Source organism: Oncorhynchus nerka, linkage group LG1, assembly GCF_034236695.1.
Source record: "Oncorhynchus nerka isolate Pitt River linkage group LG1, Oner_Uvic_2.0, whole genome shotgun sequence".
Classification (NCBI taxonomy): Eukaryota; Metazoa; Chordata; class Actinopteri; order Salmoniformes; family Salmonidae; genus Oncorhynchus; species Oncorhynchus nerka.
In genome coordinates, this window is record NC_088396.1 from 38477765 (window position 1) to 38490367 (window position 12603).

Consider the following 12603-nt stretch of genomic DNA (forward strand, 5'->3'; position numbering starts at 1 on the left):
TTGAGGTGGTTAGAAAAATAGGAATGGAAGAAAAGAACATAACAGGTTACTACCGATGTAGGATCTTAATTTGATCACCCTGTTGCAGGACAACTTTCCACTTCTTAAAGTTCGAAAAGGCTTCTGAAGTTTGTAATTTCCACTTTGAAATTTCATACTTGATTTTCCCTTGTGAAAAATGTATCAACTCTTACAAAGATGTCCATTAATTATAACCTACATAATAATTGACATTTCCTGTTGCTGCAGGATTCTTTTCCTGCTGCAGCAAACTGGCTCAAATTAAGATCCTATATCTGTAGTAAATAATCTAGAGAAAACTATAGAATTAGGAATTAGAACGTGTTATAGGATCTCTATGGGGAAAACTTTGTTTTCTCTTTTATCCCTTCTTTTTCTCTTTCATCCATTACTTCACAATACATATTTACTTCAACAAATGAAGACATCTTTAAATGTGAATCTTCTTAGTTGTGTTGCTCTTTCAGATTTTTTAAACAATGTCAGTAAAGGCATAAAATTCAACCTGAAAACCCAGGCTAAAAATGATTCTTCCAGAAAAACAAAATGCATACATAGCAGTTTCTAAAGTTAGGCATTTTGTCCAAAATGAACAGTGGCAGGCAGGCTCTGAGGAAATGGTTTTCAGGAAAGACATGAAACACACCAGTGGAGAGAGAGGAAGAGGAAGAGAAAGAAAGGAAGAGAGCGATAGGGGCAGAGAGGAAGACAGAGATAAGGAGAGCGGAAGAACGGGGATTGTAAAAAGGATGACGGCGTGGAGAAAGTGTAAAAACAGGGGGAACAAATGATTTTACTCTGACAGGCAACGGAACTCTGCTGAGGATCCTTTTGATGTGTTTGCCACTGATTTCATTTGCCACTTGAATTCCTTATTCTCTCAGAGAGAGGATGGAAGAAAAATAGCCTGGGGTAATAAGGGAGCTAAGAGAACAAGAGGTTAGGACGGGAGGCAAGATGAACACTAACGGACAAGGCACTAGCTAATTAGACAAGAACACAAACGAGGTGAGATGTAAGATTCAAAACACTACCATAGAGAGAGAAAGAGAGAGTCCACAGAGATAGTCTGGGCGGGGCTTAGCTTTGCATGCCCCGTCTCAAAGCTCAGAGAAAGAGAGAATGAACAGAGAAAGAGCGAGGTTCAAGACATCATGTTCTAGAATCTACACAGTGTGTTCTCCATGCTGCTTGGTCCCATGGTTCCAGTGGTTCCAGACTGAGATGCAGTTTTATAAGAATAGGTCTCAGGGGAGAGAGCAGGGCATTCACTCTCTCTGTCCCTCTCTCTCTCTGTTTCACTCGTCCTCCCTCCTGCTCTCTCTCTCTCCATCCCCCTCTCCACTTAGCTGTTGCCTAGATGGCTGACACTGGGCCGCTGGAGAGAGAGAGATGGAGCAAGAGAGAGGAGGGTGGGCAGGGCAGGGCAGCTGTTAGAGAAGGGAAGGTAGCATGATAAAACAATGCCACCAGACACAACTCACACTAGGCTCAGAGTCCTTACAAATTTGATCCAAAAGGATTCTTCTTTCCAAGTGTCCTTATGGTGACTTATGTTGCTGACAAAAGGCCACTAAATAAGCACCTCTTCCTATCCTCATCCAATGACATCTCAACATCCACTGATTTAGTAGTGAGTCATTTTTATCCGCTCGAAATCCTTCCACTTTCTAATGGTATTGGGGAATCAAGCAGCTAAACTAAACCCAGACGGCTGTAAACAATGAATCATTGTTTGTGTGAAGGAATCAGAAAATAACCTCCACATAATAGAAATAAATCCACCAGAAGAAAAACTGCATGTTGTTGAAAGAGAAAGATGATTAATTACTGATCTGTTGACTATATATCTGTCTATCTACACAAGACCACTAATCATGCAATTTCACACACCCATTAACATTACAATTATATGGTACGCAGAAAAAGACTGGAGATCAAAGATGCTGTTCAATCATTGTGAGAGAAAGTGAATGGGTGAAATAATATTATGCTATTTTAATAAACAACAGAGTGTCACATCTTGACATTTGACCCAAGTGGGCAGATCACCGTAATAAAGCAATTTATGGACTGGGCCTCTCTTGGGGATGGAAAATCCTGCTGTGTTGTGCTGTGCGCCTATTTTCACAACTTCACCATTGTAATTATGCCCTACAAATACAGACTGAAACTACAGTTTGAACAGCTGAACACAGGCTTACGAATGGGGCCGGAGGAGATGGCTGCCGTTTTATGGGCTCCTAACCAATTGTGCTGTTGTGTGTATTTTCTCACATTATTTGTAACTTATTTTGTACATATTGTTTCTGCCACCATCTATTATGACCTAAAAAAGCTTCTGGATATCAGAACAGCGATTACTCACCTCGTACTGGACAAAAATTATTTCTTTAACAAGTCTGACGCAAAGGATTTACTTCAGACAACGGACAAGGCCCAAATCCCCGTCATTCGCGTGATAGGAGACGGAGATATAGGGGTTGTAGGTTGGGGTGCCTTGTAATGATGTCAGATGTCAAGTGGGTAACCCGCCTATACCTGTAGGGGGTGCGTACTGGCGGCAGAGAAGTCAGAAGCAGGAGAGCAAAAACTGATTTACAATGGCGCAGTTTAATAAACAAAACCACCGTAAACAGAACAATAAATCAATGGGTAAACAAAACCCGGTACACACCAGCATAATGTGCACAAACACTACAAATAAACAATACCCGACAAGGACATGGGGGGAACAGAGGGTTAAATACACAACATGTATGTATGTGTGGGAAGACAAGACAAAACAAATGGAAAATGAAAGGTGGATAGGCGATGGCTAGAAGACCGGTGACATCGACTACCGAACGCCACCCGAACAAGGAGAGGGACCGACCTCGGTGGAAGTCGTGACAATACCAGTCCTATTAGCCGATGTGCAATCATTAAATAATAAACTGGATAAACTCCGATCAAGACTATCCTACCAACGGGACATTAGAAACTGTAATATCTTATGTGGCTGAAAGATGACATGGATAACATACAGCTGGCTGGGCTTTCCGTGCATCGGCATGATGCAGCTGCCTCCGGTAAGACTAGTGGTGACGGTCTGTGTCTATTTGCCAATAACAGCTGGTGCACGAAATCTGATATTAATGAATTCTCGAGATTTTGCTCGCCTGAGGTAGAGTAAGTATCTCATGATAATCTATAGACCACACTATATATCTTTATTTTTCAAAGCTGTCTATTAACCACAAACCGATGCTGGCACTAAGACTGTACTCAACGAGCTGTATAAGGCCATAAGCAAACCAGAAAATGCTCATCCAGAGGCGGTGCTCGTAGCGGCCCGGGAATTTAATGCAGGGAAGCTTAACACAGAGACTGACTGGGGGAAGTGGTCTGGAACCACAGTGACATTGTTGCGAATGAACCAATGTATATATCCTGGAAACAGCTCCATTACATGAAGGATGTAGGGTATATTTGGAGATATTCTTGTCTTTCATTGTGAATCCTTTTCTTTTTAGATTTCTACCTCAAGATCTGGTGTGACCAGTTTGCTTTTGTGGTGTCTAACTATTCAGACAATTTTTAAAAAGTCTGCACATAGTGTATATCATATAATTTAAGTACTTGGAGAAATAAAGGTGGTTACTTGTTATATACAGTATGACAGACAACAAGACAACAAGAAATGTGAATTATTACTATGATAATGATCCATGGACATTTTTTATAGGGGTTGATAAATGTTTCTTAAGGGATAAGTGGAAATAATAAAGTTCTGCTGCAATACAGGGTGATCACAGTAAGATCCTACATCTGTAAACTGAACACCCCCCCTCTAGGAGAGACCCTAGTAGTACAGAGTGGAAATCTTATATGTAATTAAAATTGTACTTCGTGTCAGAGAGATAGCTGAGCTAGCTGAGGCTTTGATGCCTGGGGGTTTGTTCAGAGGGCATTTTAGATTGCGATAGCCGGAGGTGCCTTGAAGATGTTTCTATTGATATTCCCTTTAACAAGCTAAATGTGCTGACAACTAAGACACCACAGAAAAGAAAAGCTGAGGATCTTGCGAACTGCTAGCCAAAACAGCTCAAACATAACCCCATTTTTACATGGCCTTGTGGTTTTTTTCTTCAGATTTATAGATGAGTATTATTTTTGTGAAAGTTAGGAGGGTCCTTCTTTCAAACCACTTGGAGGGTCCTTCTTTCAAACCACATGCACTCGCTCTAACACACACACAAGTCTGTTGTACTATCCTTGTGGGGACCCCAAAAAAATGTCCCATTAAAATCCTATTTTCCTTAACCCCTAAACCCAAACCTAACCCTAACCCCAAACCGTAAGACTACATTTAACCGTAATTCCTAACCTTAATTCTAAACCAAATCCTAATTGTAACCCTAACCCAAATTGTAACCCTAAACCTAACCCCTAAGCCTAATTCTAACCCTAACCCTGATTGCAACCGTAACCCCCACCTTGTTTTTTAAAACCAAACCAAACCACACGCACACACACACACACACACACACACACACAGCTAATTGTGAAGTTATAAAACAATGTGCCTTTAAATCTTGTGTGTACTGTGTGCATGTGACTGTGTGTGCGTGCGTCTCCGCATCTGTGTGCCCTTCTCCACCGGCGTGACTTTACAAGGAATGCTAAATCAAAGCCTGTGCTGTGGCCAGGGGTTCAGATTTACCTGAATTGGACTCCAACTGTAGAGCAGAGTAGAGCATCATAGTTTCCCAACTGTAGTACAGTGCAGACCTGGGTTCAAATACCATTTGAAATCTTTCATAGTACTTTGAGCATTTGCTTGAGCCTACATAGAGTTTTGTGACTTTGTGACTATTCTATGGGTTCCATTGCACCAGGCAAGCTCAATCAATCACTGCTAATGTATTTGAAATGATTTTAAATAGTATGTGAACCCAGAACTGGTGTGATGCACCCTGGCAGTGCTGACAGGCTTAACCGCCCAACTAAGCACTCGCCTGCCCGCTCGCTTTGCTTGCCCCTTCTCACACAGGAAACCTGCCTCTGTACCAACAACAACCAGCCCCAGCAGGACCATTTACCACCTCCTGAGTAAGCCATGCCTACATCTCACAACCAATCATTTTACAGGGAACTCAAGGAAGGCACTTTTTCATTATTTGTCTGATGAGATGCCTAGTACCTTCTGTAGCTTAGGCAAAAGATTCCAGTGCTGTTTCATGTTTTTCTTTTCATTATACTGTACCTTATTTCTTTAGTCTAAAACGTTGGGGGGGGGGGGTCACACTATGGATCATTTAGCTATTTTATTTCGAATTTAGGTATTGCAAAAATATATTTAAAAAGTGATTTCGTAAAATATTGATTTTGGCCTTTAGAAACGCATTGCAAAACACATTAATAAATGGCAAAAAGTGCAGTCAAAAAATAAATAATAAGAAAGGTTTTGAAGTGTCTGTACTAAATCTAGGAGATATAAAAAGAAAATCTGGAAATATTTTTTATTTTGACACATATTTAATCCACTTTTTTGGGGTAGACAACACTACCTTCATACTTCCATTCTATTTTATTCTGGTACCGGTTACCTTCAGACGAGTCCCTTGACACTTGTGGGGGTCGTAGAGCAAAACGGAGAACAAATTAAATCAAATGTTATTATTCACATACAGTGAAACACTTACTTACGAGCCCTCAACCAATAATGCAGTTTCAAAAATACAGACAAGAATAATAGATAAAAGTAACAAGTAATTAAAGAGCAGGAGTAAACAACAATAGTGAGACTATATACAGGGGGTACCGGTACAGAGTCAATGTGGAGACTATATACAGGGGGTACTGGTACAGAGTCAATGTGGAGACTATATACAGGGGGTACCGGTACAGAGTCAATGTGGAGACTATATACAGGGGGTACCGGTACAGAGTTCATGTGGAGACTATATACAGGGGGTACCGGTACAGAGTCAATGTGGAGACTATATACAGGGGGTACCGGTACAGAGTTCATGTGGAGACTATATACAGGGGGTACCGGTACAGAGTCAATGTGGAGACTATATACAGGGGGTACCGGTACAGAGTTCATGTGGAGACTATATACAGGGGGTACCGGTACAGAGTCAATGTGGAGACTATATACAGGGGGTACCGGTACAGAGTCAATGTGGAGACTATATACAGGGGGTACCGGTACAGAGTCAATGTGGAGACTATATACAGGGGGTACCGGTACAGAGTCAATGTGGAGACTATATACAGGGGGTACCGGTACAGTGTCAATGTGCGGGGGCACCAGTTAGAACTTCTTCGAGATAGGGGGCGCTCTTTTAATTTTTGGATAAAAAACGTTCCCGTTTTAAACAAGATATTTTGTCACGAAAAGATGCTTGACTATACATGTAATTGACAGCTTTGGAAAGAAAAAACTCTGACGTTTCCAAAACTGCAAAGATATTATCTGTGAGTGCCCCAGAACTAATGCTACAGGCGAAACCAAGATGAAATTTCATACAGGAAATGCCCCAGATTCTGAAGGCGCTGTGTTCCAATGTCTCCTTATATGGCTGTGAATGCGCCAGGAATGAGCCTGCCCTTTCTGTCGTTTCCCCAAGGTGTCTGCAGCATTGTGAAGTATTTGTAGGCATATCATTGGAAGATTGACCATAAGAGACTACATTTACCAGGTGTCCGCCCGGTGTCCTGCGTCGAAATTATTGCGTAATCTCCAGGTCCATGCGCGTTCCATTTCTTCAGAGGAGAAACTAAACTGCCACGGATGACTTATCATCGAATAGATATGTGAAAACACCTTGAGGATTGATTCTAAACAACGTTTGCCATGTTTCTGTCGATATTATGGAGTTAATTTGGAAAAAAGTTCGCGTTTTAATGACTTAATTTTCGGATTTTTTCTTACCCAAACGTGATGAAGAAAACGGAGCGATTTGTCTACACAAATAATATTTTTGTAAAAACGGAACATTTGCTATCTAACTGAGTCTCCTCATTGAAAACATCTGAAGTTCTTCAAAGGTAAATTATTTTATTTGAATGCTTTTCTTGTTTTTGTGAAAATGTTGCATGCTGAATGCTAGGCTAAATGCTATGCTAGGCTATCAATACTCTTACACAAATGCTTGTTTAGCTATGGTTGAGAAGCATATTTTGAAAATCTGAGATGACAGTGTTGTTAACAAAAGGCTAAGCTTGAGAGCAAATATATTTATTTCATTTCATTTGCGATTTTCATGAATAGTTAACGTTGCGTTATGGTAATGAGCTTGAGGCTGTATTCACGATCCCGGATCCGGGATGGCTAGAATCAAGAGGTTTTAGGGTAGTATGTACATGTAGGTAGAGTTATTAAAGTGACTATGCATAGATTAGCATCACCACCCTGGATGGTTCCGACCTTGAATATGTGGACATCTATAAGTACCTAGGTGTCTGGCTAGACTGCAAACTCTCCTTCCAGACTCACATCAAACATCTCCAATCGAAAATAAAATCAAGAGTCGGCTTTCTATTCCGCAACAAAGCCTCCTTCACTCACGCCGCCAAGCTTACCCTAGTAAAACTGACTATCCTACCGATCCTCGATTTCGGCGATGTCATCTACAAAATGGCTTCCAACACTCTACTCAGCAAACTGGATGCAGTCTATCATAGTGCCATCCGTTTTGTCACCAAAGCACCTTATACCACCCACCACTGCGACTTGTATGCTCTAGTCGGCTGGCCCTCGCTACATATTCGTCGCCAGACCCACTGGCTCCAGGTCATCTACAAGTCCATGCTAGGTAAAGCTCCGCCTTATCTCAGTTCACTGGTCACGATGGCAACACCCATCCGTAGCACACGCTCCAGCAGGTGTATCTTACTGATCATCCCTAAAGCCAACACCTCATTTGGCCGCCTTTCGTTCCAGTACTCTGCTGCCTGTGACTGGAATGAACTGCAAAAATCGCTGAAGTTGGAGACTTTTATCTCCCTCACCAACTTCAAACATCAGCTATCCGAGCAGCTAACCGATCGCTGCAGCTGTACATAGTCTATTGGTAAATAGCCCACCCATTTTCACCTACCTCATCCCCATACTGTTTTTATACTGTTTTTTATTTTATTTATTTATTTACTTTTCTGCACACCAATATCTCTACCTGTACATGACCATCTGATCATTTATCACCCCAGTGTTAATCTGCAAAATTGTATTATTCGCCTACCTCCTCATGCCTTTTGCACACATTGTATATAGACTGCCCATTTTTTTTCTACTGTGTTATTGACTTGTTAATTGCTTACTCCATGTGTAACTCTGTGTTGTCTGTTCACACTGCTATGCTTTATCTTGGCCAGGTCGCAGTTGCAAATGAGAACTTGTTCTCAACTAGCCTACCTGGTTAAATAAAGGTGAAATAAAAAAAATAAATAAATAAAAAGATGACAACAACAGAGAGTAGCAGCGGTGTAAAGAGGGGGCGGGGGGGGGGGGCAATGCAAATAGTGTGGGTAGCCATTTGATTAGATGTTCAGGAGTGTTATGGCTTGGGGGTAGAAGCTGTTTAGAAGCCTCTTGGACCTAGGCGCTCCGGTACCACTTGCCATGCGGTAGCAGATATAACAGTCTATGATTAGGGTGGCTGGAATCTTTGACAATTTTTTGGGCCTTCCTCTGATAATGCCTGGTATAGAGGTCCTGGATGGCAGGAAGCTTGGCCCCAGTGAGATACAGGGCCATTTGCCTTACCCTCTGTAGTGCCTTGCGGTCAAGGCCGAGCAGTTGCCATACCAGGCAGAGAATAATTGTCACAGAACACCATTGTGTAGGTGGATCCGATCGGACACTAAAGACGTTTTTGTTAGAAGACCGATGTTCTGGATGTCTCACCGGCGGATGCGATGGCGTCCAATGCAAAAAGAATCTGATATCTCTTCAACTGACGAATTTGGATGAGGATTTTTTGTTAGTTATGTAACTTAGATTGACGCACCGGTGCATCAATTGACTCTAGAGGGTTATTAAATGATGTGACTGGAGATGTATTATTTTTATTGAACCTTTATTTAACTAGACAAGTCAGTAAGAAAACATTTTTATTTACAATGACAGCCTGCACCAGCCAAACCCGGACAACGCTGGGCCAATTGTGCACCGCCCTATGGGACTCCCAATCACAGCCGGATGTGATACAGCCTAGATTTGAACCTGGGACTGTAGTGATGCCTCTTGCACGGAGATGCAGTGCCTTAGACCGCTGCGCCACTCAGGAACAAGGAGGAACATATTCAACAGCTGTATGATGTAAAGAAATCTTTTTGAATTAGTCCATTTCTTTACTCACACACATTTTCACGGAAGCTAAAGAGGTCAGCCCCCGTGGCACCCGGACCATAGGTGTCACAGTATAATCCACCTGTAATTATTCACAATATGCTCCTATTCAAATCAGCATCTGTTGTTCAATAACCCTCCCTCTGTCTAAGTGACTCTGCTCCACTTGGAGTTTATTAAGACATGCCATAAAGCAAGCTTTGATGAATACACATTACTGAAACTGATCACTATTTAATATATGATATAGCATATGTCCAATACACTGAAATAACACTGTAATAACTAATTCATTAATGAATTAAATCTGCATTAGCAAGGTATTTTCCTTCTACAGTATAAGTGTTGCATCTAAATGGAGACTTGTGCTGCTTAATGGGTTAAGTCTATTGCTGTTCATGCAGGCTCCATGTGAAAGCAGAGAGGACCCATCAGTTTGAGCTCAGTGAGCTAGAGAAGGTTAGAAAAGACTGTGTGTCTGACCAATGACCCCCCCCCCCAACCCAAAATTACAAACATGTACAATCCCCTCAGTCATTCTCCCCATAGGGATGGAAAGAGGAGACACTTACTAGACCCTTTTAGAGTAATTTAAGAACAGTGCTAAACCCCTACCAATATCTGTGCTTTTAGCACCAGCAGTGTGTCAAAACCCTTCATTTTAGGTGGGAAAGCATTCTCACACATCACATCAACCTGGGTGGGGGTGCAAGGCAGAAACAGCTGGACTGACACTGGCATTATCACTAGTAGAAGTTCTGTCCGTCACTGTGGTTGGGGCTGCTCATTCCCCTGGAAAGGTGAGCTGTTATACAGTACAATGTCAAATATTTCCTGTAAAATGTACAGTAATTTATTGGTAGCAGTTGGCCAGTAAGTTACTGTAATTTATTTTACAGTACAGCTAAGGTAATACATTTTACAGTTATCCATTTTAAGGTAACATAAATGTTACTGAAATCAAATTTACAGTGCATTACTGGAATTGCCCACGCAGCAACATATTACCCAGTGATCTTTGCTAGTTTTCATTTTGACATTTTTGGTCATTTAGAATTTTAGCTTGTCCTTAGCATTCAGCACCTTCAACCAAGGTTGTTAAAACAAACTGCATAAGCAAGTCAAAAGTTTCTGTAACTGTTACTGAAAGTGCTGTACAGATGTAAGATCTTAATTTGAGCCAGTTTGCTACAGCATGAAAATAATCCTGCACTAACAGAAAATGTGAATTACGTGGATTATAATTAAATGGACATTTCTTTGTAGGGGGTTGATTCATTTCATTAGGGCAAATCAAGTCTGACATTTTAAAGTGGAAATCACAAACTTTAGAAGCCGTAAGCCTTTTGAAACACATTTCACTGTACTTGTGCACGTGACATTAAAACTTACACCTTCAACGCACTACAAGTTTGCATTTCCTGTTGTGCAGGAAGATTCTCAGCAACAAATAGTGATGAAAATAAAAAAGCTCTAGCAGGGCATAAATTTGACGAACTGACTTGTTTGAAAGGTGGCATCCTATAACGGAGCCACGTTGAAGTCACTGAGCTCCTCAGTAAGGACATCCTACTGCCAATGTTTGTCTATTGAGATTGCATGGATGTGTGTTCGATATTATACACCTGTCAGCAACGGTGTGGCTTAAGTAGCCAAATCCACTAACGTGGGGTGTCCACATACTTTTGTATATATAGTGTATCTCTGACTCTCTGACTAGTGCCAATTCAATACTGAGATAATGTAAATTGAAGGCAGAACAATGAAACACAGTACCATAGAGTAAGGGCCCAATTCAATCAGATCAGCTTTAGCCCACATCTGCAAAGCGGTTGTTTTGGCGATGTCTGTCGGAGGTGGAACTGCATTAGAACTGTCAAATGCACAAGCAGCCCTGTACGGTAGGCTATTGGATGGACCGAGTCACATTAGTAATAATCCCATACAGTTTCTACACCTCAATTAGGCTGAGATAAATCCCAATGACTTAGTTTAATGATTTTAAACTTGAGTGTCATTATTTCAATAGACTATTCAGCCTACTCACACTTTCTCATTCTGAACTTCTAACACGAGTGGTAGGGGTGTAGCTTCGTGACAACCACATGAGCAGCCGCTCACCGATTTGATAGTTATTAACCTCTGACACCACCAAAACACCAGCAGTGTCGAATATCACTGGTTAACACTTGATTTGATTGAATCCTGGCCTAAAAAAATTAAATTGTAAGAAAATAATTTCTACAGTATTTTACTGCAATTCCAAGTTGGTTGGCTGTAGGCATTTACATATTACAGCATATTAATAAATACTAGGTGTTTTATATCACTTTCACTTCTAGAGGCCTAAACAAAGGCTTCCCAACTGGCCATGATTACAGGGAAAAACAGATCAAATGGACATGGGTAAATATTCAACCATTAAAAGGTTTAAGACCCCCTACCACCGTGATCTGTTCCCTATATACATTTAATGGTTAGGGAATTACTACCGCATATAACTTGTGCAACAAATAGAGGTTCTTACAAATGAAGCCTCTTGAAAAACATGCCTCTAAATATGTTAATGAGTGAGAACACCACACACTACAGTAGTCCTCAAATTGTTTTTGGCGCTCCAAAAACTCAGTATATTCCTGTATTCTGAATTACAATCAATTACTGGCAGCAGGATATTACCTTATTCTGTGTGCGTACATCATTCTCACTCAGGGGTGCAACAAATATAGCCTCTTACAAGGCACACCTTAAAATATGTAAATGAACCAGAGACTCTTTCACTGCCCACAACATTTTCCCACAATGCACCATTATTAATACTGTAAAACACAGTTACGGTGTTTTACTTTGCATTCTACAGTGTGATGTATAACAAATGTACAGAATTTTACTGTGCATTCTACGGTAATCAACTGTATACAGTATTATACTGGTAATTAATACAGTAAGTTACTAATACAATTACAAAGCGGCTAACAGTGTAGCTATTCGCACTAATTCTCCTCTTAAAAAACATCAACTCAGCAAAAAAAGAAATGTCCTCTCACTATCAACTGTGTTTATTTTCAGCAAACTTAACATGTGTAAATATTTGTATGAACATAACAAGATTCAACAACTGAGACATAAACTGAACAAGTTCCACAGACATGTGACTAACAGAAATTGAATAATGTGTCCCTGAACAAAGGAGAGGGGGGTCAAAATATAAAGTAACGGTCAGTATCTGGTGTGGCCAC